This window comes from Pelophylax lessonae (genome assembly GCF_965119305.1).
Source record: "Pelophylax lessonae genome assembly, chromosome: 12".
Classification (NCBI taxonomy): Eukaryota; Metazoa; Chordata; class Amphibia; order Anura; family Ranidae; genus Pelophylax; species Pelophylax lessonae.
Window position 1 is genome coordinate 160,722,931 of NC_138779.1, and position 26,199 is coordinate 160,749,129.

At 46.2% G+C, this 26,199-nt stretch overlaps 1 protein-coding gene across 2 annotated transcripts in view; it reads left to right on the plus strand.

Annotated features, from left to right (window-relative positions):
• Window positions 1-1,744: 1,744 nt before the first annotated feature.
• Window positions 1,745-26,199, plus strand: part of CNOT3 (CCR4-NOT transcription complex subunit 3) — an 894,807-nt gene continuing 870,352 nt past the window's right edge. For both annotated transcript variants that reach the window (XM_082273841.1, XM_082273842.1), the window contains exon 1: window positions 1,745-1,962. The gene's annotated coding sequence lies outside the window, so the exon portion shown is untranslated. The remainder of the gene's footprint in view (window positions 1,963-26,199) is intronic.

Consider the following 26,199-nt stretch of genomic DNA (forward strand, 5'->3'; position numbering starts at 1 on the left):
ATGACCATCCAATTGTCATTCAAAATACAACAGCGCTAAAAGCTGAAAATTGGCCTGGGCAGGAAGGGGGGTGAAAGTGCCCTGTATTGAAGTGGTTTAAGTCCCAAAGCCTCCCTTACATTTCCTGCTCCAGTTTTAAATACATTTTACCTAACCTATTTAAGCCTCAGTGGCGGCTGGAGTGTTGGGGGCGCCACCCCCCCTATCCATGCGTCCAGCCCCTAATCTGCATGCAGGGGCGCCGGACGCATGGAGTTCAATGGGGCTTTTTTTTGCATCACCTGATTAGAGCCAGAGGCTCCAAATAGGGCAATGCAAAGGGTGGACCCGTGGCGCAGAGCAGTGCGTCCCGAATCCACCCATTGTGTGACAATAGCGAATGAAAATTTGCTATTGTCACACCGATCCTCCTCCCGGCCAATCAGGGAGCAGGTCTAATAACGGATTCCTGATTGGCCGCAAGGCAAACCCCATGCCATTGGCCGAGGAGGGAGTGGGAGGACCCGAGGAGACGCGCCGGGGGACTGAGGAGAAGCCGCGCCGCCGACGATGATCCAGGTAAGTGCACTGGATTGAAGGGGGAACGCACGCTGGTCTCTGCATTGAAGGGGGCACGTACGCCGGTCACTGCATTGAAGGGGGCACGTACGCCGGTCACTGCATTGAAGGGGGGCACGCTGGTCACTGTGCATTGAAAGGGGGCACACTATACCTTAATTACTGAGGGCCCCTTTCACACTTTTGCGACCTCAAAGTCACGCAATTTTTTACAGCGTTTTTTGCCGCAAAGCAATGCCTATTACATTTTTCTGTTTGCGCCCCCCCCAAAAAAATTTTGAGCACCAGACTCCACAGCCTTAGTGCACGAGGAGGGAGCAGAGCGAGAGCAGTGACTGACAGTCACCAAGTTCTCCGCTAGGGAGCGCCTAGTGGTCAGCGGTGTTAGAGCCGGTGGAGGACCGATGGTGCATCCACCAAAGCAAGTATAAATCTGCAAAAACCCCATACTTCTAAAATACAAAAAAATACTTATAATAATAAAGCCATCCATATATTTATCAATGCCGGAATCTCATTCTGAATTTTAACAACCTTTATGCTAGACCAGAAGGTACCATTTAAGAAAAATGTGCCCTGGCCCCCACAGTACTAGACTGCCCATAATTAACAACATAAATATACGGGTCAGGGCAATCGTGAACAGGGCAACGTTCTTGCCACAGTGATCCGAATTGATGCAGTCTTTCTAAGGCCTAGAGAGCAGTCCCACATGTGACATCGCAGTCCTAGAAACTCCTCAGCCACCCACTTGCCACTGTCAGCTAAGCATTACGCTACTGCCGTGCCTTCTTGTTACCGTCTACGCTCCTTTTCCATTTTCAAACAGTAAGCTGCGACTGCTATACTATCAAGTAACCCTATTACCAAACAACATTTTTCCCTCCTAGTACCCAACCAAATTGTATTGTATAGCTCCGCCCACGTTCCTGCTCGCCTTGATAAATGAAGTGTCTTCTAATAGCATTCTTCCCGCCCCATTTTGCTCGAGAGTTAGACCAATCGTACGAGGACAAGGTGGACATTATTAACTGAGAAGCCAATAATCGAGGCAGATCCATATAACTGACAAGCCATTTGTCCAATAGGCTTTGAGAACACGTGTGGAGGGGTTGTGTTTCGGTTACCCAGTAGAGGCGAGTAAAAGACTGGGGAAGAGAGCGAACGAGAGCTAGAGACGGGGGAGGTTGAGTTTGTCGCCGCCATTTTGGATCTCTCTAAGCTGTGGACGGAGAGCGAGAGGCAATAAAGAAGCCGCTAGCGCCTATGTGTTTAGAGACTGTTGTTTCTCGTTGTCGTGAAATTAGAACATTGACAGAAACGCACGCGTTGGGGATATAGTCCGAAAACAAGCTCATAAACCGGAAACGGGTTTCTACACCTTTCTGCATCCTCCTGGGGGCGGTGAGAGCTTCTCATTCAACATTGTGTCGCTATGTTTCTAGCTAACTGATGGCTACTTTAGTCGTTTAGGAATATATGTTAGAGTTGTGTAGGTTATTTGCACCTGATGAGTGCTGCTGATTATCCACTGTTAGGCGCTTAGTAGCTTTATTCCGGTTGTTAATATTGACTAGGCCTAGACCACTACTTTAAGTGTGCTTAGAGCTCGGAGAGCCTAATCTATAAATGTGAGCGGGCACTGGTGTTTTCTAAATGTTTGTTACGATAACTTAAGCTAAGATTAAAGGCGTTGTCACCATTAGTAACAATTTTGGTATACGTTTTCATTCGTAACACCTTTTTAGATGGCATTTCTCATTAGAAAACAACAAGATCCGCCAATCCAGAAAGTTGTATACTGTGTTTTATCATTCTAGTGGTTTACATATAATGCATTCAATGAAATAGCTTTTTTATTGTGGCTTCAGATATTTTCTTTCATGGTAAAAAATAAGTTTGGTAGGCCTTGCCATGCCTCATCTTGGTAATGCAACCCCTGTTTTAAAGTTTAAATATTGCTGCTTCCCAAAGCAACCATTCATTTTTCAACTTTATTTATACTGGCTAACTTTTAAGGGTAAATTTGGAAAGTAACTGCAGTTGGTTTTGCCTTGCGCTGTATAGTTCACTCTAGGCATGCGGATGGCATGCCATCCATATGGGAGTCATCATTTTGGAAAGTGCTGTACTAATACTTTGGGCCTAGCTGATGTGCTGCATAACTTTTTGGAAACCTCTGTTTGCCTGTGATCAGTAGCGCTGTGCACTATACCTTATGTGATGGGTGCAAAAAAAAAATAAAAAATGCGATCAGCCAAGGCTTGTGAATATAGTATAAATACTGGCCCAAATGTGTTATTAAATGTGAATATTTTAGTGAGAGAGATCCTCACATTTCTAGTGCTTAAAGTGTTACTAAACCCACAACAGTAAAAGCAGTCTGTATATGCAGTAAAGCATTCTTGTGATGCTCACTATGGAGCCAGAGGGGTTAGTCATCTGCATTGTGTAAAAAGACCCCCCAAACCATCTCCAGATAGAACATAGCCTTGGGGGCAAGCTGCACTTGTTCAGTTTGGTGTGTAATGCTAGAAAGGGTTTATTTTTTTTCCCTTGGGATTGTCTCTGTGCTGATCACATGCACTATCAGCACTGTCCAGACAAAAGGTCAGGGGTCATGCAGCCTCATAGGACAATAAGAAGAAAATTAAAACTCTCCTACAAGCTTTAACCAGTGCCCCGCTGCACACTTGTAGAACTCACAAGACTGCTTCAACTTCTGATTTTCTTGTTTTGGCATTTTGCAGATAAAGCAAAATGGTGCTGATAATGGTGCCAAAAAGTCACACAATCTTGTGATTTTACTGTGCTTATGGTGGGTTTTCATAGGTCATGTGACACGTCAATAATGTAACACAGGTGTGTTATTGATGCGTTCTTACTGCATTTCATTAGGGAGGTCCGGAGCTTCTTTGGGGCGACCAGGAGGTGACCGCCATAGAATGTTATGAAGTCCGTGGCGGCCGCTCCGAGGTCGCGGCACGCTGCTCGCACCGTGATCTCGGAGGTCGCCCCGGGAAGTAGCGTCGCTCGTATGTGAACGGGCACTGATACCTGGTTATTTCTGTTTGTATCCTCTCTTCCAGAGTCCCAGAGCTGTTCGCAAGAGAAATCTACTACCACCCCAGCACTTTCAGCAGGCTCTGTTACCTCTAAGAAGTGTGGTAATAGTGGTGATGGGTTATCCAGTTCCCACTCCAAACCCTTCTGTTATAAGTGCATTTATAAATTAGCGGGTAAAGAGACTTTTGAGTCTAATGAAAGACTTATTGAGTCTGTACAAGAAGAAATTCTGACTACGATTCAGTCAGTGCGTTCTTCATTAGGAACCCCCCAAACCAGAGAACCCAGTGAACCTGCATTAGGGGAGGGTACCTCCTCTCAGGAAAGTTCACTGTCCAAGGCTGGACCTTTGGGGTTCTTGCCCATCTCCCAAAACCTTCCCTCAACACTGCCTAGAGAAGAAAGTAGAATTTCAGTGGAGGTAAACCGCTCGGACTCCGAAACCAGTTCAGATGGTGAAGGAGACAGGGACTCAGAAGAACCAACTAGGAATTTATTTGGTTTGGAAAATATGCAGGGACTCCTTCAGACCCTTTATGCCTCTGAAGAGATACCTGAACTTCCAAAAGAATCCTCAGCCCAATATAGACTCTATAAAGGACTAGGAAAGAGTCCCTCTAGAGCTTTGCCTGTCCACCAATCCCTTAAGGGATTAATACTTCCGCAGTGGCAGCTGCCAGAAAATAGGCTGACCAAGTCAGGGATCGATCCGCGATCCCCGCTGAGCCGGGCAGATGACAGCTCCGTCTCCGCTTGCAGAACGGAGAGGGAGGTGTCTCAGCACCCGCTGCCCTCTATGGGGGATCGGAGGAGAGCGGACCGCTTGTCCGCTCTCATCAGATCCGCTCCGATTACTGAACGGATGGAAAAATAGGGTTTTCATCCGTCCAGATTTCAGCACAGGATCGGATGCGGATGGCAGCGGGTGTCAGCGGAGGTGACCTCCGCTGACACCCGCTGCCCCATAGAGCTGCATGGAGGATCCGATCAGATCCGCCTAAAAAAACTGACAGGCGGATCTGATCTGACCGCCCGTGTGAAAGAGCCCTTATGCTTGATTTGTTGTTTTGATCCCTATTTACTTGGTTGGAAGAAAACCGTCATTCTGTAATGCAACATTTAGAACATTTAAAGCGTTCTAAACCTTGGACCCTGCATTCACTATATCTGGTCTCCCATAGTATATGGAAATGCAATCCTTTTAGTAAATTTAAACTGCTAAAAACTTTTTCTCATCAGCAGTATATAGCCGTCTTGTTACTTCTATCAGTGTCTGGCCGAGCATTGGTTCAAGCCTTTAGTAGAGATTTTATTCTCCCAATTTGTCTTATGTTGCTGCAGCACCCCTGACCCTCTGTCTGGATTGGACTGCAACTAACCATTGTTTCATAATCAATTTTTCGATTTAATTGGATAAAAACCTCAAAAAAGGTTGGTGTTTAATTTAGTTAATATTCTTGAATATCTATATGCAGTGGTAAATCTAGTTGGATATTTAATACACCCTGAGACAAAAATATGCATTATAGGTTTAAATGTGTCACATATCAGACTTGGAGATTAAAATTTGAAAATACCTAAAACACTGTTTCTCTATCGTCCATTGACAAGACACAGCTCTTATGCTTCTTATAACATTGGGTTATGCTGCCCCCTACAGGAGTAGTACGATGCAGGAAAAGTTTACCATGCCCACGGGAGCTGACCTTATAGGCATAACCCCACACACCCTGCTCCAGCATACCAGTTTGTTTCTGCCTAGTGAAGGAGTAGGACCTAAGTTTCCTGCTGGAACTTTGGTCTCAGTTTTTATTATTCTGTTAAGAATATTTAGTTTTTTTTTCTTTACTCACTTCTGCTAGTTAGTGTTCAGAGGGATTCCTCCTGGTGAACTACAAGCAATTGCCGGCTGAGGTTTCACAATGGATAATCTAGATTCTTAAGGTCTCCCAGCCTGGCCTACGAGCGTGAGCAGGTTATAGTCTCGCACTAGGCCTCGCCACGACAGAGCCCTGTTTTTGGATGGGGACGAGCCTGCGAGTGGATATCTCGCTGGGACGCGACGATCTGGAACGCCCTGAGTCGCAGCATACCTCTCGTCTGGCAGCACCCCCACTCCGGGTGGGAGGTGGTCTGTCTGGAGCAGAGCCCACGCGGTCCATGGTATGGTGAGTAAATGCAACCCCCCCCCCATATCCCTTAGTGCTCTTGTAAGGGGCGGGAGGACGTGGGCCCACTCCTTGGGATGATAGGACCTAGTACTTCCTAAAAGTTCCCCTGGCCTGTCAGGATACCTGGCCCTGTCCCCCTCCCCCTGCCCTTACTGCGGCTTTCACCTGGGGCGTGCTATAGCTGTGGCGCCTGGCGTCCTGAGGGGGGGATTGGTACCTTTTTTTTCCTGCTGGGTCTTGTTGTAGATCCTCTGTGGCCTCCAATTTGGAGTCCCCTGACCGCATGGCGTGCCGTGGGAGCCGCCATCTTTATTATATAGTTAGTCAGGTTGAAAAAAGACACAAGTCTATCTGGTTCAACCAAAAAAAAAGAAAAAAACAGTATTTAAAACCCAACCATACAATCCCATATACACAATCCTATGCCAGCAGTTGATCCAGAGGAAGGCGAAAAAAACCCCCCAGCAAAGCATGATCCAATTTGCTACAGCAGGGGATGGAAAAAAATTCCTTCCTGATCCCCCGAGAGGCAATTGAATATTCCCTGGATCAAATTTACCTAAAAAAAATGTAGTACCCATTTATATTATGTACACCTAGGAAATAATCCTGGCCTTTTTTTTTTTTTTTTTTTTTTTTTTTTTTTAAAGTAATCTAGTGAGCTAGCCAGAACCACCTCTGGAGGGAGTCTATTCCACATTTTCAAAGCTCTTACGGTGAAGAAACCTTTCCGTATTTGTAGACGAAATCTGTTTTCCTCTAGACGTAAAGAGTGCCCCCTTGTCCTCTGTGTTGACCTTTTAAAGTGAACAACTCAACACCAAGTTCACTATATGGACCCCTTTTGTATTTATACGGTGTTCACTATATGGACCCCTTTTGTATTTATACATGTTGATCATATCCCCCCTTAATCTCCTCTTCTCAAGAGAGAATAAATTCAGTTCCTCTAATCTTTTCTCATAGCGGAGCTCCTCCATGCCTCATCAGTTTGGTTGCCCTTCTCTGCACTTTCTCCAGTTCCCTGATATCCTAAGAACTGCTAATGATTTGTACAGGGACAAAATTATATATAATTTAAGGTGTGTCTATAAATGGATAATACTCAATACCATCTCTTTAACAAATGGGTACCAACGTCCCCATATTATATATTTAGACAAATATGGCTCTGAATAAACAAAGCTCTCGCCAAAGCGAGGAATGATGAGGGCTGGAGACCAAAAGGTGGGACTTTATGGGTACCAAATAGAAATTAAATATTTACCAAAATATATATAAAAATATCAAAGCTTTATTAATCATACATAGATAAAATCATCCACTAAAATTAGAGTGAAATGAAAAAATTGTAATATACATAAAACAGACAAAAAACAGTTGATTGGATATATCATATGAATACTTGCAACAGAGTTACCAAGACCATAATACATTTAAATATTAGTGGCTAATCCGGTGAGTAATCCGGCTCTAGTCCACAAGTAGGTGCCCAACATGTTTCGCCGGAGGCTTCTTCAGGGGCATTTAAGATGTTACACATATGGTCATGTTGCTATATTGGGATGTAAACAGAAAAAACACAAATACAGCAATTAGTTACATAATGTCAGTGCAAGCAATATTAGATTGAATAGGCACTATACCATGCAGACCCAAGATAGGAGCCACACCAATTGGGAGGAGAACCCAAAAGTCCACAAGTTAGAGGCCACCCCCCTGGTCAACAGCATTTCGTATGCTCAATATATCCGCCTTTAGACGAAATTGTTCAAGTGAAAAGAATTTTCAAAGCCAATCTAACGATCTTAGAGATCGCCTTTTGGCAAGAGGATACTCCAAATCAATATTGAGAAAGGCCTTTAACCGTGCCAAAAAAAGATCCAGAGAGGATCTAATTTACAATACTCGTCCCAAACTACAAACTAACAACGTCCGTTTCATAACTAAATTTTCTATGCATGAGAGAGAACTGCGTAGAATCATTGAGAGACTTTGGCATGTCCTAACCAATGATTATACGCTGGAAAAGTATTTAAAACCCTACCCAGATTTAGTTTTTAGGCGAGCACCGTCACTAAGACAGCTTAACATCAAGCCATTTTCAAAACAATACACCAAACCCTCCTCTACGAAAGGGAACCTATCGCTGTGGGGGATGCACGCGCTGCAGTTGGGTGACTGAAGGCAGGGGAATTCATTTACCCAATGGCAGCTGGCATAAATCGAGGCAACATGCCGATTGTACTACTAGGGGCATCATATATTTGATGCAATGTATTTGCATAGCCTACTATGTAGGTAAGCGAATTAGACAACTCAATCAACGCATTGGGGACTAATATTTAAATGTATTATGGTCTTGGTAACTCTGTTGCAAGTATACATTTGCTATATCCAATCAACTTTTTTTTTTTTTTTGTCTGTCAAAGAAAGGACTTTGCTTGCTTTGGAAACAGCAGCTTGCATTACATGCTATTATTAAGTTTATGATCTACCAGAACACCCAGATCCTTCTCCGCTATGGATTCCCCCAGTTCTACTCCACCTAGTATGTATGATGCAGGCATATTCTTAGCCCCCAAGTGCATAACTCAACATTAAACCTCATTTGCCACATAGTTGCCCAAAGAAACAGTGCATTGAGGTCAGCTTGTAAGTTGGAGACATCCTGTAAAGAAGTTATTCCACTGCAAAGCTTGGTGTCATCTGCAAAGACTGAAATCCCAGACCCTATATATAATTTATAAAGATATTAAAAAGTAAGGATCCCGACACTGAACCTTGGGGTACACCACTGATGACCTTTCAGAGTAAGAATCATTAACCACTACTCTCTAAAAGATAGAATTCAGCCAATTTTCTATCCAATTACAAACCGATCTTTCCAAGCCAGTAAACTTTACCTTACACACTAGCCATATGTGGGGAACTGTGTCAAAAGCTTTTGCAAAATCCAAGTATACTACGTCCACAGCTGCCCCTCTGTCCAAGGTTTTACTTAACAACCTCCTAAAAAGAAATCAGGTTTGTTTGATAACTTCTGTCTTTCATGAATCCATGCTTTCTGTTGCTTAACCACATAACGACTGCCCACCGCAGATATACTGCTGGAGGGAGCCGCTGCTGGGTAAAGTGACTTAGGGGAACATCACTCGCTCAGCCACCTGTGGGGGTCGAGCGCGCCGCCGGAGGCACGCCCCCGCTCGTTCACTGAGATCCCCGGGCGAGTGACCGGCGGCGCTGATGTCTGCCGGTCACTCACGATCTACGGCAGGAGAGGGAGAAAGGCAGACGGCTGATGCAAACACAGCTGTCTTGTTTTGTAAGTGCAGAGACTATGCGATCCTGCCATGTAGGATCGTATGTCTCTGGTTACATCACAAGCCACGCCCCCCCACTGTTAGAATCACGCCCCTAGGGATACATTTAATCCACTGATCACCAATAATAGCATTAACTATGTGAGCCTTCACTTCCCTGTCAGCAGGACTATGTGTATGAATGAACTGACCTGACACCGGGCGGGAGGGCGGGCGAGCGCCGCTAATGGCTGTAACTATGTGAGCCTTCACTTTCCTGTCAGAGGAGATACTCGCATGACAGGGAAGTGAAGGCTCACTTAGTTATAGCTATTAGCGGCCGCTCGCCCTCCCGGTGTGTCAGTTCATTCATACACGGATTGTAGTAGTAGGGACATCATTGAGAGGCGGCCGGCCAGAGGTGGGACTTTTCAAACCTGCGCTGCGCCCTCCTCCTTTCTCACGGCGGCCATTAATTTCGGCATTGTTAACTCATTATCGGCCGAAATGGGATAGGCCCATTTTTCGGCCGATAATTTCGGTGCATCCCTAGTTTAATATATTAAGAATTTTTTGGGGTTTGTCCTATCTTTTGCAATCTGTCCATTTTGAATTTTTGCGTCCCTGATTTCCTTTTTACATATTCAGTTACATTCTTCATAACAATTAACCGATGATAGTGTTCCCTCATTTTTATATTTTCTGAAAGCTGTTTTCTTTTTATCAATAGCTTTCTTAACTTTGGCCGTGAGCCACACAGGTTTTATTTTTAGCCTTTTAAACTTATTACCCATGGGAATATACTTTGCAGTGAGTTTGCATAAAGTCTTTTTTTGAAAAATTCCCATTTCTGTTCTGTGCTCATCGATGCCAATATTCCCTCCCAGTCTAAATCCTGGAGAGCAGCCCTCATCCTTGGAAAATTAGCTTTCTTAAAGTTAACTGTTTTTGTATTTCCTGTATGCGTTTTTTGCTTACAGCTAACATTAAATAAAATTATGTTATGGTCACTGCTACCCAGATGTTCTTTTATATGAACATTGTTAATAAGCTCTGCATGGTTTGAGTTTAACAGGTCCTACAGAGCATCACTTCTAGTGGGGTCCCCAATAAACTGCACCATAAAATTGTCTTGTAATAGGTTTATCATTTTTTGCCCTTTAACTGTTCCAGCAGTGCCATTACTCTAGTCAATGTCTGGGTAGTTAAAATCCCCCATTATTAACACTGTCCCAGCCCTTGCAGCCCTTTCTATCTGTGCCAGGAGGTGAGTCTCCAGCTCCTCATTAATACTGGGAGGTCTATAACAAACTCCAATGATAATCTTTGTTTTACGCACACCCATGTACATTTCAACCCATACTGCTTCAGATTCAGCACACTCCATTAATTAGGTCATCTTTCACACTCACTTTGAGCTCGCTTCTCAAATAGAGACAGACACCACCACCCCTCTGTTTTACCCTGTCTTTCCGAAAGAGAGCATAGCCAGGAATATTAATAGCCCAGTGTCACGATTGACCACGGCGACTAGCTAACCGAGACATGGTTTCGTGACTGGGGAGTATAAGGGAATTTCCTACTGAGTAATAAGATTTGGCTGTGACACTTTCATAGCCTGCTCTGCCTTTGGTCACCACTAGAGGGAGACTCCACTACAATCCAGCTGGCTGACCACACACAGGCAGATACAAATCTTGCATACAATCTGGTGCACTGTAAGGGTTATGGAGCAGTCTAGCAATTATCACACACTACTAGGATTCCTCCAGCTATCCTACAAGCTAGAACCCCGGTGTTAATAACTCTTCCCACTGTCCACACACCCACACACCACAAACGATAGCCTACCAACACCCAACAGTTTGTCCGCAGACTGGTCTGCTGGGCCACCACACAAACACAGATCTCCGTCTAGTTTACAATCTGCATGCAATCTGCCAACACGCAGTGCAATTTCATACAGATTGGCATGTAGCTTAGACCAAGCAATTAGGCACTAAAATGCAACAATCTCTCCAGAGATATCAGTCCTAGCTTGGTACACAGAAGTCACTTATTAATTTTATAATTTAATATCCCAAAAGTGGGCAGTGCATAAGAAATATATACAAAGCAAAAGGAGTTGCAAAAAATACAAAAAAGATAAGACGCACAATTGCAATTTGCTATGAAAATAAAAAGGAATAAAAGCAGAAATAAACTTTGCTGAAGCTTATCCCTTGGTAGAAGCATACCGGAAACGGCGTGGGGACTCCCCAGTTTGGAACTGGCTTCATGGAAGAACCCGTCCATATCACAGGTTCCCCAATTTATTGGAATATGAATTTGGGCTGGACTTTAGCCCTTGGCCTATCAACCCCAGGGGGTTGTCCCAGCCCACAGGAGGTTTCGTGTTGTGAACTGACCAGAGACGAATTGACCCAGAACGGCGCTGACCACTGAGTCAGGGATAGGAATTCTGACACCAGCGCATCGGTCTGATTGGGACCGTACCAAACACTGCTTGCCTGCCGCAATCAGGCTCCATATAACTGTTTTGTGCGTTTCTCTAGGATTCTACACACGCTACAGACACAGATTTATATGTACATGTACCCCAACACGTGAACCTTAAGAAGGAATTATTTTCATCTCTCTGCCACTAATATTTCACCTATTATGAGAGATAAAATACATTCCTTTGATCTGATGATACCAATCAAAAGCTTGCAGGCTGCTTGGAGCCTATCTTCGCCCCCTGCGGATCCCCGCAGCCAAGATGACCAGCAGCTCTCTTTGAGGCTTCAGGAAGGTGACAATTTTTGTACACTTGCATGGGAGACTTGGTGCCACCTCCATCCCAGAGACCAGTTCTATCCTTTTCAAATGCTAATAAAAGGACATATGTGTATGACTGAGTACTGAATACTACAATTCTTAATAACCCAAAATGACACTACATCTACAATTATACCATTTCTACAGATCACTTCATATCTCGCTAAGGCAAAACTACCCTACTCTTACATTTGTTACACCCAGTCGTTTGAAGAATGAAGCGAAGATTCAGCAATACCAATTAAGTCACTGTTCTCCTCGTGCACCAGAGCTTCCAACTCGCCTATTTTGCTTGGCAGACTTCTGGCATTGGTGAACAAACACTTACGTAGGTTCTGCTGAGACTAAACCCCAGATCGGCCCGTGGATCTGTTAATTTTACCGATCCCAGATCCAACTATTTTGTCAGTATCGCGGCCGATATCCGATCCTAATATCGGATCGCTGCATCCCTACTTTTGGGGTGTCCAGTGACATTACTACAGTAATCAGTGCTATAAATATGCACTGTTACTGTAATAATGACACTGGCAGGGAAGGGGTTAACACTGTTGGTGATCAAGGGGTTAAATGGTATGCCTCATGCTTACTGACGTGTGGGGGGGTTCTGTGAGACAGATTGCAGGTTCAGCTATGAAGAATCCTGTGATCTCTCCCTATCTGTCACTGAGAAAATCCGCCTGCTTTGTTTACATAATCAGGCAGGTCTTCTCACACTTTTCCAGACGATCGGGGAAGGGAGGTGGCGATCGCCACCTCTCCTCCTCCTCCGGCCCGACTCCCACTGTGTCTAAACGCAGCAGGAGCGAGCCTCTGGCGGCGCGCGTGCCACCGAGACCACTAGGAGTCCATCGATGTAGGTGTATGCCGCTGGACCCAGGGGAGCCAATCTGCCGCAGTAATATCACTGTGAGCAGTCGGCTAGTGGTTAAAGGCAGATAGAATATTGCCACCCGCTCAGGTCACTCCACTGTACTTGGTGTTACTCCAAAAAAGTTAGCACATGTGAAAATAAAGACACTAATGGTGCAGTACTGACACGTTCAGGAGGCATAAAAACAGATCCCAACTTCAAATATTGAACTCGCATTTAATAAATTCAGAAACCACTTTAACAATCACAATTCCAAGGAGGTCAAACCTGCCCACCACTTGGTACCTCTACGCTTTATGCCATATCCATCAGGGTTTCAAATGATGTACTTCCTTCAGTTGAAGCCATGATGGATATAGCGTAACGCATAGAGGTACCAGACGGTGGGCAGGTTTGACATTTCTGATGTGACCTCCTTGGAATTGTGATTGTTAAAGCGGTTTTTGCTTTTACTAAATGGGAGTTCAATATTTGAAGTTGGACTGTTTTTATGCCTCCTGAATGTGTCGGTACTGCACTATTCGAGTTTGTCTTTATTTTCACATGTGCTAAATTTTTGGAGTGACCTGAGCGGGTGGCAATATTCTATCTGCCTTTAAATTGCTGTAGACCCCTAGTGGGTTCATTGAGGAGGTGAGCAGACACTTCACCTGGTGATAGCAGCACATTACTCAAGGAGTGGATACACACTGAATGATTCACTGGCTGCACTTTTGATGGAGACTTTTTTGGACTTTATTTATTGCACATTGGCACTTTTGGAGTGGAGACAGTCTGTTTCCATCCGATTGCGCTATAGAGGAGAGTGGGGTTCTAGTCGTCTTTATGTGTAAATTTAGTATGTTATTTTTTTGGAAATAAAGCTTGGTTATTAAAAAAAAAAAAAAAAAAAAACTGGCTCCTAACTTTTTTAGCTGGCTCCTAGATTTCAGGCAAACTTGTCAAGCCCTGGTTTAGGAGATATTTATAGCGCCTATAGGTAAGCCTTAATATAGCTTACCTAGAGGTAAATGTCAACAAAGTGGGTTTTCAACCACTTTAATACGGCACTTCCGGTCCAGCCGCCTAGGCGATGTCCTCACAAGGCGATTCTCATGGACTACTGAGATGTCCGCGTCATCTATCCCAGGATTCCATGGGAATCTCCTAATACCGAAACCTTGCATTATTTCGGAGGGAGTTGGGAATGAAGAAACAGCAGTGCGCAGTACAATTACTGCTCCGGTGCGAGATGCTGGGTAGCCAGCTGCATTAAATCCCGGAAATAAAGACAAGCAGGCGTCAGTTGCCCACAACTGCAATGGACCCTGCCAGCTTCCAAGATCAGGTTAGTTTTTTAATGACTTAAAAAAAAAAAAAAAAAAAAAAAAAAAAAACAAGGAACAAATTGGTGACAGTATCCACATGTTACAATAGAAGTGGTTACAATAATGGGGGAGCATTTATAAAAAAAATTGATTTGGGGGGACTGGAACTCTGCTTTAAGACTCATCTGTGTCATCGGTCAGCCCATGTGTGAGAGTTCTTTAGATGCTTCTTCAAGCGAATGAAGGACCCAACACACGTGGCATTAAAACATGTAGGCAGGTCATGAGGGAGAGCCTCGCCAAATATTTTGAGAAGCATGAAGAAAATAAAAATGTTGTGCTGGCATGTCTCTTGGATCCTCGATACAAGAACCATGCTTTCTGTTCTGATGATGTATTGTCTAGGGCAAAACAATGGCTGACAGAAGATACTAAACAGGAGGTGCAGGAGGTTCCTGCCGAAATGTCAAGTCTGGAAGAGCAGGATGCTGCAAAACAGACAAATGTCCTAAAAGACAACAGACAGAAGGGAATCTTCATAGTGGTCGAATTGATGTTCAGTGTTTATTGGGGCCTCATGCGGAGGATTCTTCTGAATCTGCAATAATCAGCCTGGATGATGAACTTCATCTCTCTATTTGAAGGAACCAGGAATTTGACAGAAGTGGTGATCCTCTTCAGTGGTGGAAAGAAAATGAGGCACACTACAAAAGACTTGCGCCTCATGCTAGAGTATGCCTCCCTGCTCCTCCTTTCTCTGTACCAAGTGAGCATGTTTTTAGTGAAGTGGCAGCAATAAATGAAAAAAAAAAACAGAAGCAGTTTAACAGATGAACATGCTGTAATGTTATGCTTTCTGCAATATTATTGTACCTAACCGGGAGTATTGAAGAAAGTGTAGTATCCACTGTCTAGCTTTTGCACTGCAGTAGTGATTTAAATGTAAACAGTTTTTATGCCATTTTCAAAGTTTTGGGAAGCCGTTAAAAAAAAAAAAAAAAACTTATTTTCAAGCACTTTGTGTCACAGTTGTCTACTGCTAGGCATCGTTCGTTCAGTCACACCATGGTATAGACGGAGGCCTCGGTTTTGCTGCACACGTTCTGCAAGTGCACAAAAAAAAAAAAAATGGTTATTCTCTTTAATCTTCTTCTCTGTGCCCTGTTTAGTGTTTACACCATACAATGTGCATGAAAACTGATGTGAAACATGTCTCTGCAAGTGTAATCCATGCTGTTTTCTCATCAGTTTTCATGCAGGCAGGTATGATGTAAATGAGCCCTAATGTTAAAACTTTTAATAAACGTTTAAGATGTTCAGTTCCAGATTTGTGTCGAAAATTGTGCTGATTTTTCAAATCTTTAAATGTACAGAATATCGGCACCTAATGTATCAGCCTAAAGGGTGGCCGAAAAATCGGTATCGGCCCTGGAAAAACTATATCGGTCAATCCCTACTCAGCAGGGTTGCGGCTGGTTCTCTAGATTCAGGCTGCGGGAGCTGCTAGAGAGGGGTTGCCCATCTGATTGTAAAGGTACGGTAAACAGCTGCAAGGCAGACAACAGGGGGGTCGGTGGTGCTCAGCCGGAGGGATGGATGTCCAGACTGCAGGCTTGGTTAACACCGCTGATGGAGGTACTGTGGATGGCGGTTGGTCCACCACAAGGCGGTGGGGGTCAGTGATGCTCAGCTGGAGAGGTGGGTGTCCAGTCAGCAAGCTGAAGTGACACAGCTGGTGCTGGTGGAGGTGCTATGAATGGTGGCAGGCCCACCAGGAGGCAGAGGGGGGCAGGGTTCTGTGGCGATCAGCTGGCGGGATGTGGCAAGATGATGGATCTTCTATCAGCAGGCTGGGATGGCGAAGCTGATGTCCCGGACTCGAGCCAGGGCACCAAGGATGCGGTGCATACAAGCTCCAAGCAGAGAACGTGGATTGTGTGGGGACGGGGCTGTGTGTTTCGGGGCAACAAGGACCATCCGTTTTGTCAAAAAGACAATGTTTTAACTCTTCAAATGTAAGTGCAATTTTTTTTTTTTTTTTTGTGCATCCCTGTGTTTACTCCTTGAATTATACTGGTACTTAGATGGTGCTTCCCATACCTTCCTTTTTGCAGGAATCTAAGAAATGCTGGATTAGGATCTTGTGGGGGGGGGGGGGGGGTCGAATCGAGATTGCTATCTTTTAACGATTATTCGTGTAGCTCTACTGCTTAGGCCTCATGCACACAGGGCGTTAGAAAAAACGTGCTGCAAAGCTAATTCTGACGCCGGGAAAAAGCGGTGTCAAAAACGCACTTTAAGCAGCGTTTTGCATTTGCGTCAATGAGCGTTAAGCCGCGTTAGCGCTGAACAGCGTTTTTTTAAAAGAATATGCCCTCCTCCATTTTCCACACCTAAAAGAACCACAATGCCATGTGTCAATGCAATTTTGGTTGGAGAGAGAGAGAGGAGAGAGCATTTAGGAGCAGTTGAGTGTTTTTTGTGTTTTTTTGAGTGTTTTGGGGATTGTTGGTGATTTATGTGTCATGGATCCTGTTCTTCAAAAGATTGATGAGGCAATCCTGCTCATCTTGAGAAGGATGCGGAGGAGACAGTTGGAGGAGAGGAGCAGCAGACGGCGACGGTTCTGTGGGCATCTTGTTATGTCGCAGCGTCTGTCCGAGGGGTACTTTACTACTACGTATACCCAACTGCGCATGTATCCGGACAAGTGGCATAATTTTACACGCATGTCTGTGCCTCTTTTTGATGAGCTGCTGGAGAAGCTCAGGCCAAGGCTATCCAGGATGGACACTGATGAGAAGCAGTGTGTCACTGGAGGAACGGCTGCTTGTGACCCTTTGGTAAGTGAAATCATTTTTGGGGGTTTTGTCTAGGGTTAGTACTTGGGTACGTGTTAAGAGGGTTAGGGTTAAAGGGTGAGGTCCTAGTTTGAGGTATGGTTAAGAGTGTGTAGATGTTGCTTGAAAGTTTTTATATTCATGTAATTTTTTTTTTTTTCAATTATTATTTTAGGTTTCTTGCTACTGGACAAAGTTTCGCCTCCCTACACCACTATTTTTTACTTCGGTGTCTCCACGGTGGCAAAAATTACCAAGGAAACATGCGTCACAATAAGGGAGGAGTTGAAGCAGGTGGTCATGCCGGAGCCGACTGAAGAGATCTGGGAAGCTGTTGTAGATGAGTTTTGGGAGAAAACCCAGTATTGTTGCCCTCGATGGAAAGCACATCAGGGTGAAGAAGCCTCTCCAATCCGGATCGGCATATTTCAATTACAAAAAATAGTTTTCGGTGGTACTCCTGGCATTGGCTGATGCCCATCTGCAATTTATTGCAGTTGATGTTGGAGCATACGGCAGCCAGGGTGATGCCTGCATCTTTCGCAAATCTGCCTTCGGACGTCTGCTACACGAAGGGCGACTCAATATACCAGCAAGCAGGCCTCTACCATGTACAGAAGAACCAAGCTTGCCATTGGTCATGGTGGCAGACGAGGCCTTTGGACTGGCAGAAAATTTGATGAGGCCATACAGTGGCTATGGTCACCCAAAGAATCTTCAATTATCGCCTGAACCGTGCACGTCGCTTTGTGGAGTGTGCGTTCGGTGTGTGCTCAGCAAAATGGAGGGTTTTGCTGTCCTGTATGCAGCTGGATGCCATCAAGGTTGTCCTGGCATGCTGCATTTTGCACAATTTTCTAAAGCACAGCGACAGGAGCACCGTCGAACCAGAGCCACGTAACCCCAGTCTCCGCGTGCAGTTTATGGACTTGCGGACAAGAGCACGGGTCATGACCATCAGGGATCAGTTTGCTGATTTCTTTGTCTCGCCTGATGGGGAAGTGGCATTGCAGGATAATTGTGTCTAAAAACATTCATCTTGTTAAATTATTTTGTTATCTTCTAATAAAGCTTTTAAACATTTCTGGCAGTTCTTTTGATGTCTCTCTCATTCATCCATTGTTCCAGTGCAATTTTACATGAGGCAAGCGTATGCCACCCCTTACTGACCTGTGCATACATTTGCTCCATGCAGAAAGAAAAAGGGTGGTTTCCCTCTCCATGAGGCAAGCGTATGCTACCCCTTACTGACCTGTGCAGATGTACTATTTTTTCCACATACACCAACAAAAAAAACAGACAAAATATAATTTTAACAAACTTTTATTTATTCGAGAAACAAAAATTAAAATCACAGCTGCACATGGTGATTGGAGACAGGGAAAGGTTGCATCAGGCTCTGAGTGGGTGGCTTGGGGCAGACGTTTACGCCCAAAATCATGGTGGTAGGGGGGTCCTGAAAAATGTTCCATCTGGGTAATGGGAATGGGCATGTTGTTGAGAAGTCGTAAAGTCAACGGAGGAGTGGGGTGGGAAATAGGAGGACGGGGACAAGGTAGGTGTTAGGTGGCGATGCGGAGGGGGGTGTTAGCGCTGCTGAGGTCCCAGAGGCCATTGGGGGATCCAGAAAAGTATTGTATGGATCCCTTGGTGGTGGGTGCGGCCCACCACTTTTTTATCATGTCGGTATTGCATTGCAATAGCGAACATGCAAAGCTTTTCCTGGTCTCCCCCAATGTCCTCCAGTATATGATATAAAGTGCGGCAGAAGCAGGCACAGGGGGTTGCCAGGATCCAGGAAGGCATCCACACTGCGCCTCTCCTGCCGCACTTCCTGCAGCAACGCTAACGCCCCGTCCTTGTTTTGAATAACAATTAACGATACCACCACCCCTCTGAAGCTGATTGCGGCCACGCACACCGCCACGGCCATGCGCACACACCTCGCCACGGCCGGGCACCTCGCCACGGCCACGCACCTCTCCAAGATTGAGTAAGGAAACCTCCAGGTCCCTGGTTTCTTTTTATATATCAGGAAAATGTTCAGATTGGCACATAGACTGACAAACAGAATGACAGACATAATGGACAGACCCTAACCTGCATTGTGGATTCATCCATCACATTGGATAAACTGGATGGATAGGAGAGTGTGAATTCACTGCTTTCTGTGGCAGCACTGGGGGGGGGTCTATCTTCAAATGGCGCTTCTACCACCTCCTCTGTATTCCATCTTGCATCATCCTTAATGTTAGATGTTGTCCTGAAAAGAAAACAATATCAAAAAATGGCTGCAGAATAGCAGGAAACGATGCTCCATGCACCCTTATGTGTGATTCATTGAAAAATACAGTATGTGCTTAAAGTAAACTTACGCTCTATTGCCGTCTATCATGGCTTGTCGGAGGAAAGCCAAATGGTTCTGATACACATGCGGCTTTTTGTGAGGAGCAGGTGCTCCACTTGTCTGCGACTTCTCCTCTTCTGTTAAATCCCTCCTCACATGGTCCCGGAGGGACTTCCAGCATTTTTGACAAATTTTACCTAAGAAAAGTGAGAGAGGGTTAATATGCATTCTTTAATTTATGGCACAGCAAACAAGTCATGCATTTCAGAAATAAAAACTTACTTCTCTCTCTCTTCTCTGCATTGGTCATCCGGTCCCAGTCTGGTGTCAGTGCTGAATTGATGTCCATCCACGTTTTTCCCCTTCTTTATCCGGTCACTATAGAAGGGATGCGATACATCCCACAGCTCGGGATGGGCCTCCACAGCAGATATGAGCTCTGTTTGTGCTGTACGAGTCTGCAGCCATTTTCAATGGTCCTCTATCATCACACACCCACACGGCTGAGCAAAGGACACTTGGGTAATGTAAATAAATGCATTTCCCGTTTTTTCCTCCAGTACAGTGACCAATCACATTTCTACAGCTTAAAAACACCTGACGCGGCAAAACGCCGATATACAGCGTTAAGCCGCTTTAAACAGCATCAGACGTTTTTACAGCTGTAACGCTGGTCCTCAGAACGCGCAGGCCGTGGGTTCTTCTTGCAGCTTAACCACTTGCCTACAGTGCACTTTCACCCCCTTCCTGCCCAGACTGATTTTCAGCTTTCAGCGCTCACTTTGAATGACAATTACTCAGTCATGCAACACTGTACCCATAAAAAATTTGCGTCCTTTTTTTCACACAAATGGAGCTTTCTTTTGATGGTATTTAATCACTACTATGTTTTTTATTTTTTGTGCTATAAATAAAAGACTGAAAATATTGTGAAAAAACGCATTTTTCTTTGTTTCTGTCATAAAATTTAGCAAATGAGTAATTTTTCTTCACAAATTTTGGCCAAAATTTATACTGCTACTTATCTTTGGTAAAAATAACCCAAATAAGTGTATATTATTTTTTCTTTGTGAAAGTTAGAGAGTCCACAAGTTATGGTGCTATTCATTGAAGGACTATCATTTCTTGAGACACTAAAAAGTCAGGAAAGTACAAATACCCCCCAAATGACCCCTTTTTGGAAAGTAGACATTCCAAGGTATTTAATAAGGGGCATGGTTAGTTTTTTGAAGTTGTAATTTTTTTCCCACAACTCTTTGCAAAATGAAGATTTTTTTTTTTTTTTTTACAAATTGACGTATTAACAGGTTATTTCTCTCACACAGCATATGTATACTTGCAACTACACCCCAAAACACATTCTACTACTCCTCCTGATTATGGCGATACCACATGTGTGAGACTTTTTCACAGCCTGGCCACATACAGAGGCCTAACATCCAAGTAGTACCGTCCGGCATTCTAGGAGCACAAATTACACATATAATTTCCTGACAACCTATCATACTTTTGAAGGCCCTGGAGCACCAGGACAATGGAAACCCCCCATAAAATGACCCCATTTTGGAAAGCAAACACCCCAACGTATAATTTTTGAGGCATAATGAGTCTTTTGAATATGTCATTTTTTTCCACAAGTTTTTGGAAAATGTGGAAAGAAAATGAAAACACATTTTTTTTACACAAAGCTGTCCATTTTATGCAATATTTCTAACACATAGCAAAAATTGCACCCCAAAATACATTCTGCTATTCCTCCGGAGTATGGCGATACCACATGTGTAACACTTTTTCATACATAGGCCTAACATCCAAGTAGCGCTTTACACAAAGTTGTCCATTTATCCACTTTAAGACTGGGCCTATTTTTGACACTTGGTGTTTACAAGCTAAAATCATTTTTTTTTGCTAGAAAACTACTTGGAACCCCCAAACATTATATATATATATATATATATATATATATATATATATATATATATATATATATATATATATATATATATATATATATATATAATTTTTTAGCAGAGACCCTAGAGAATAAAATGGAGATCGTTGCAATATTTTTTATCGCACCATATTTGCGCAGCAGTCTTCCAAATGCGTTTTTTTTAAAAAAAAATCACTTTTCTCTTACGTCCTCCGACAGTCGCCGCCCCTTCCCAAATCTTCACCAATGGGTATTGACCTTTGCTCCGCAGGAGTAGCTAGGCACAAGATTTGTTAATAACAAAAGCTTTTAGCATAGACACACCCCTAGGGGCTGTCCCCTTAATCAATACCTCCCTGCACCAGCATTCCCAACTCAGTTTGATCTTGCCTAGCTTAGGAGTAGCAGGCTTTCCTGTGCTGGGGCTTCAGTCTCAGCCTTCTACCCTTTTTTTTTTTTTTTTGATTTTATTTCAAGTATTTTTTCTTTCTTTACTAGCTGTTATTTTTTCAGCTTTAGTTTAGGGATCTTCGGATGAAGATGATCATGCGAAGCTGGGTCTCGGACTGGCCGCCCTGGATCCCAGGGCTGAGGGCCAGATGGATCCCCAGCCTGCCATCGAGCGTTCAGCTATGGTTCGCCCTGGCGCCATGAACGACCCATCCCTTTTCGCTGCAGGGATGCTGCCTGTGAGGTGGCTACCTCACTGGACGCCATTCTGCGGTCTCGGCTCTAGTCCACTGCGTCCTGGCTGCGGCACTCCCTGTCGTCCTGATAGCGGTTTGTCGCTTGAGACGGCTCCCCACCGCATCCGGTACGGTAAGCACCTTCTGTGTGGGGACCATCTGTGTGGGTGTCAGTCTGTGGCTGTGTGTACCCCCATGTCTGTGTACTATGCGGGCTCCCTGTCAGATCCCTGTATGGATGCATGCCTTTGTGGGCTGCGAGGGGGGGGGGCCCTCCCGCTCTGCTGTGAATTCTGTGGGGCAGATGGACAGACATGTCTGAGCGGCGACCGCTATTGCGGCCCGCCATTTTTTTGCAGTAATTGCATGGAGGGCCCTGTCCTGTACAGCGCTGTGGTTTTGGCGCCGATCGCCGCCATTTTGGCGGGCCGAGCACATGTCGGCGCCATTTTCTTGTAGCCTCGATCCCTCAGCCTGAGCAGCCATTTTTGCGGAGCCTTCATATGCTATATCAGTCAGCCGGTTATTGCATCACTTCCTCTTTCTCTGGGACAGCGATCGGTGGCAGCAGCCTGTTTGTGCTCTCTCCAGGTTTTTCCTTTTGTCCTGTCATTCCTTGCTCAGTGTTCTCTATCCCTGCGGGATCGGTACATGCAGTAGTGTGCGGTGGGCTGCGCTCGCCGTGGTGTTAAAGGGACAGTACCCCCCTTTTTCCTTTCATTGCTGGGGCATGGATTCTCAGGATAGCAAGTTTCCCCCCGCCCTGGTGGGGGACCAGGGGGCTGCTGCACCCCCCCCCCCCCGAGGGGGCTGATCTGGCCACGGTAGTGGCGTCATTGGTGTCTCAGGTGCATATGCTGATGGCTGATTGATCCGCAAAAAGGGCCAGGTTATCCATTTCCTCTGATTCAGAGGGCGATGTGGCTGGCGTGCCCTTCTCAGGGTCTCGCTCATCTCTGGACCTCATGGGGTCTGAGGGGGAGGCGGAGGTGGAAGGGGTTGATGCTTCTCCCCCTGGCTCGCCTGAAGAGCTTGCACTCATGAATGAGCTGATCGCCTCCATTAAGGATACTTTGCACTTGGAGGATGAGCCCACTCCTCCTGCTAGGGTGTCCTCCTTTGGGACGCAAAGGTCCCGCAAATCAGCGCAGGTTTTTCCCTGCCCTGCTGAATTTCACCATACGGTTAATGAGCAGTGGCGCAATTTAAAGAAGCCCTTTACAGTGCCGAATAAGTTTAAACTGCTTTATCCATTTGTGTCATCCACCGATGAGCGTTGGTGTGTGGCGCCTCAGGTGGATCACGCGGTAGCCGTTTTTAAACAAAGCTACTGCGATTCCTTCGGAGGATATCCCGGTTTTCCGGGACCCTACGGACAGGAGGTTGGAGTCTCTTGCCCGTCATGCCTATATGGTTGCTGGTTCTATGCTAAAACCTATTTTTGCTTCGGTTATGGCGGCCCAGGCGGTTGCCGATTGGACGAAGGTGCTCAGGCGCACCCTGGTGGCTGATTCGGCTCCGCCTACCACGTTGGCCATGGTGGATCAAATCCATCAAGGCGTCATGTACTTGTGTGATGCGGACTTGAATTTAGCTCCTTTGGCTGCACCCCTGTCTGGCGTGGCGGTGCTCAACCGTCGCCTGATATGGCTGAAGAATTGGTCGGTGGATCAATCTTCTCGCAAGACGTTGGCAGATTTTCCCTACGTGGGATCTCGCCTTTTTGGCGAGGCTTTGGAAACTCTGAATAAGGGCGTTACTGGGGGCAAGAGTACTCTCTTGCCTCAGAATCCCAAGCACAAATCTTTCCGTGGCAAACGGAATCCCTCGTTTAGGTCCTCCCAGGGGTCCTTTCGTGCCTTTCGGTCACAATCCAAGGGCAAGCCCTTCAAGGGCCTAGGCTCCCAGAAGAAGCCGTGGGCGGGTAAGCAAAAATCCGGCCAGTCCGGTTCGACAACCCACGCCAGTTCCGCCTGAAGGTTTTCTGGGGTGGGGGGACGTCTGCGCGGTTTCCTCCAACCTTGGCTGATCCGCATTCAGGACAGATGGGTTCAGGAAATCGTTCGATCTGGTTACAAGATCGAATTTCTCTCTCGGCCGGTGGGCAGATTTTTTCCCTCAAATCTTCAGCTGTCTCCGGAGCGTTTGCAGGATCTGCGCCTGGCGGTGCGGGCCCAAGGGGTGGTGGTTCCGGTGCCTCATCGGGACAGATTTCGGGGGTTTTACTCCATCTGTTCACTGTGCCCAGAAAGGAGGGCAAGGTGCGTCCGATTCTGGATTTGAAAGCTCTGAACCGCTTTGTGCGGGTTCGCAAGTTCCGCATGGAATCCCTGCGCTCGGTGGTGGCTGCCCTGACTCCGGGGGAGTTCATGGCCTCCATCGATTTGAAGGATGCGTACCTACACATCCCCATCTTCGAGGGTCATCAACGGTACCATTGCGGAGGAGCACTACCAATCGTGGCGCTACCTTTCGGTCTTGCTTCGGCTCCACGGGTTTTTACCAAGGTGCTGGCGCCGGTCCTGGCCCTGTTGAGGGCACAGGGCATTGCGGTCTTGGGGTATCTGGACGATCTCATTCGGTCAAATGCCAGCCAGAGCCTGATGGCCGACCTGTCCACCACGGTGCAGAAGCTGTAAGAGTTCGGTTGGACAATAAACTTTCCGAAGTCGACTGTGTCCTTCGGTTCACCTTCCCTATTTGGGGATGGTTCTGGACTCTGTTCAGGCGAAGGTTTTCCTTCCAGAGGACAAACTCCAGACGCTTCAGGACGAGGTCAGGGCCCTCAGGGCCAACCGAAGCTCGTCCCTCCGGACATGCATGAGATGTCTGGGGTTGATGGTCTCAGCCTTCGAGGTAATCCCCTTTGCCCAGTTTCATACGCGGGGTCTCCAGGCGGAGATTCTTGCCGAGTGGGACGGGCGACCGCAGTCCCTGGATCTGCGGATCTCGTTGAGCCTATGCACCAGAAGGGATCTTCTGTGGTGGCTCCAGTCCCCGGCGGTGTCGGGGGGGGGGGGGGGGGCAAATCTTTTCGTCCGTTGTGGACGGTGATCACCACGGATGCCAGCCTGTCGGGCTGGGGTGGTGTCCTGGGCAATCTGTCCGCCCAGGGGACATGGTCGGAGGAGGAGTCCTCCCTTCCGATCAACGTTCTGGAATTGCGAGCGATAAAGCTTTGCCTTCTGCAATGGTCAGAACGGCTTCAGGGCTGTCTGGTTCGGGTTCAGACGGACAATGCCACCGCGGTGGCCTACATCAACCATCAAGGGGGCACCAGGAGTGCCCGAGCGGCTCGGGAAGTAGCCGACATTCTGTCTTGGGCCGAGACGCACGTCTCGGCGATAACGGCAGTTCATATTCCGGGGGTGGAGAACTGGCAGGCGGATTATCTGAGTCTCCAGACCCTGGACCAGGGAGAATGGTCCCTTCACCTGGTTGTCTTCCAGATGTTGTGCGCGAAGTGGGGTTCCCCGGATGTGGACCTGTTCGCGTCTTGTCTAAACAACAAGGTGGAAAGGTTCGTGGCAAGGACGCGCGATCCTCAGGCAGACGCCTCAGACGCGTTAGTGGCGCCCTGGCATCAGTATCGTCTGATGTATGCCTTTCTACCGATTCAGCTGCTGTCCAGGTTCCTTCGCAGGTTAGCCTCGGAACCGCACACAGTGATTCTGGTGGCACCGGACTGGCCTCGCCGGTCTTGGTACGCAGACCTCGTAAATCTGGCAGTCGATGCTCCGTGGCGCCTGCCGCTTCGAGAAGACCTTCTGTCTCAAGGGCCGATATTCCATCCTGCTTTACAGTCGCTGGCTTTAACGGCCTGGCTGTTGAAAGCCAGGTCCTGAAGGACAGAGGTCTCTCCCCTGAGGTCATTCCCACTTTGATCAAGGCTAGAAAAGCCTCTTCGGGAAAGATTTACTTCCGCACTTGGAAAGCATACTTTGCCTGGTGCGAGTCCAGGGGGTTTTCCCCTCGCTCATACTCGGTGTCCAGAGTGTTGGCTTTCCTCCAAACTGGAGTGGACCAGCGTTTGGCGTTGGCCACGATTAAGGGCCAGATTTCTGCGCTGGCCGTTCTTTTTCAGCGCCCTGTGGCGTCAAATTCTTTGGTCCGCACCTTTGTTCAGGGGGTGCGACATTTGGCCCCTCCTAGGAGAGGAAAAAGAGAAAAAAAAATTAAAGCGCCCCGTCCCAGTTAGCTTGCGTGCAGAAGCGGAAGCATACGCAAGTCGCGCCACAATACTTTGAGCCCTGGACCTCCTCTGTAACTCTAAACTGATACTGTGTATGAAAGAG